Below are 2,704 nucleotides of genomic sequence, written 5' to 3' on the forward strand. Positions count from 1 at the left end.
AAATTATTGTGAAAATTAAATCTATATATTTAAGTTTCATAGTCAAAGCTGGGAAGAGAGAGAGAGAGAGAGAGAGAGAGAGAGAGAGAGAGAGAGAGAGGTGGGGTAGTCAGATGTAATGGCAGAAGTTATTGCTTAAAATTGCTTCCTTTGTTGTTATATTATGAATATCAATGCTAACCAACAACTACTATGAGATTCAGGGCCTCTGTAACACGGTTTTTTCTCAATAATTTTTTATCTATGAATTTCATAAATATAACGCTTCTTCAGAATGCACATTTTATCTACACATAAATTTTAACTATATTCTGCATTACGTAGGTTGAATAAATTTGGTACTTATAATGTAAAAGTGACGTTTTTTGAAGACGGGCCAACTTACTCAGAGAAAAGGTTTCGAACGCACTCGTTACATAACTTATGACGGCATTTCTTCCCTCTTTCTCGATCGATGATTGGCTATACGTAATGAAGGCTATACCTCTGCCAACAATGACACAAAAGTTTAAATAAAAGCAAAGCAGTACACCTTTATGAACTCTGAAACCTCTCCACTGATAATTGTCATTATGAACAAACCAACAAAATATGTTAATAAATATAAAAACACTTCGATTATTAGTCTAACTCCCAAAATAAGTTTCCTAAGAAATTACAGTCGACTTTATAGGTCACAATCAGATTGACAAGGTGTAGGGAATAGTTGGTAATTTTCAAAAACGTATTAGACAAGCTTGATTTGATAACTGCTACATCAAATGTCAAGCAATTTTTATTTATTGTCCATCTACCTACCTATTTACTGTAAAAAAAAAAAAAAAAAAAAAAAATAGCCGGTACCGTATTTTGGCTTTAAACCTTCACCAATAATTATCGTCAGAATGATGACTTCATGAGGCTCCACCCACTTTGGCCTCGTTATAATTCAGGATAACACTGAAGGCTATCATAGGCATTGTTGGATCAGAACATTTAAATTCTGGCTATTAAAACTCCTTTCTCGAGTAGTTGTAAGAAGTGCTAAATTATCCCCAAGGATCCCAGCAGTTGGCCTAAATGTTTAATTCATGTATACTACTGTTGCGGCACTACTGCTACAGTAGTATTACTACGCTAGCACAGATACCCCACCCACATTTATGTATCGTTCCGCCATTCATAAAGTCTTTGTAATGTTTTTTCACTGTATAATAAGCCATGGCCTCTTCAGAAATCAAGTTTAACATTAGATGATAGGTTCTTTCATTAAGCTGACAAATTATGGCAACTGGGTATGTTATTGCCGATGTTGAAGCTAAAGATAAAGTATGGTATCATTCCTTCATTGCATTATCATCTTTACTACTATTTGTTTTGCTACATGTAGTAATTATTTTAAAGGATAAATGAATTATGTTCACTTTACTTCTATAAATTCCCATTAGATGTACAAATAAAACTCCTAAAACTATTCATGATTTATTTACAAAATGCAGTCATGCCCAAAACATAGCCAATACGGTCGTACGGCCTAAGAAGAAAAAAAGAAATTATATCGAATGATCAGTTGGTCTGATGGAGAGTTTAACACAAAAATCTTATTTTAACAAAAATAGTTATATGAAGACTGTTTACATACAATCTCTCTCTTTCTCTCCCTCTCTTGGTGGCATAGTGAATAGTTAATGGAAATGTTCAAAAGCCTGAATGACATTACAAGTATTATAATCATGTTACGCTAAATACAAATCACACCATAAACATTGGATTTAAACGAGAAGCTGAATAATTACCTATTCTGGCTACAGTAAATATGGCCACGGGCTTTCTCTTGACTGTATAAAGTTGCAAGTCGTAAGACAAATGCAGTTTTGCAACCACGGGGGCAATTCCAAATCCTGTTAGCCATTCTTGACTGTTATGGGTTTCAGAGCAGATAAAACAAGGTGAATGGGTATATGGTGGATGGGCGGGGCAAAAGTTTGTCAAAAGGTGTTTACATTGCTTACGTAATGAATGTTTTCGACTCTTGGCTCGTTATCACTGGCCATGGCGTCGGATAGATCATTTCTACTCTATAAAAATTAAAACTATCGCGTTTAGGTTATTGATAATGCCGACAAATTTTGTGTGTGGTTGTAAAATATACATATGTCAACTTTCATCTACATCCGATGCTTTGATAAGGAGCAAAGTCCAAAAAACCGTGTTACAGAGGCCCTGAATCTCATAGTAGGATTCTTTGCCCTTATAATAAATCTTTTATTTTCATATTTCCCCGAGCTAAAGGCAAAGACGTTTTATAATCTAAGTAATTTAAGTCCAAAATTCCATAACCAAAGCAATTTTCGTTAAACGTCAATTGTCATTCCATAGTCTAGTGTAGGGAAAACAGCGTTCGGGGTTAAAACAGAACTTTACGTCATATATTGGTTTTCCGAAGCAAGGACATTGAAGTCTGGTTTGAAATTATTTTTTTGAGCACAAATAGGTGGCATTTTAAACACTCAACTACTAGGTGGATGATTCTATTTTACTAGATGGGGGAGTAAGGTTATCAATTTTATCTATAAAGGACTATTTTTACTTGAAATGTTTATCCTATTTTAATTGTAATAATGCATAATCATAGCAATTATGTAAATGCATATATAACGTATGTATGGACGTAATTAGATTCCTAATAAGAATCTTAAAACTCAAGTGCACTGCATTTTCGACC

Source organism: Palaemon carinicauda, chromosome 34 (genome assembly GCF_036898095.1).
Source record: "Palaemon carinicauda isolate YSFRI2023 chromosome 34, ASM3689809v2, whole genome shotgun sequence".
NCBI lineage: Eukaryota > Metazoa > Arthropoda > Malacostraca > Decapoda > Palaemonidae > Palaemon > Palaemon carinicauda.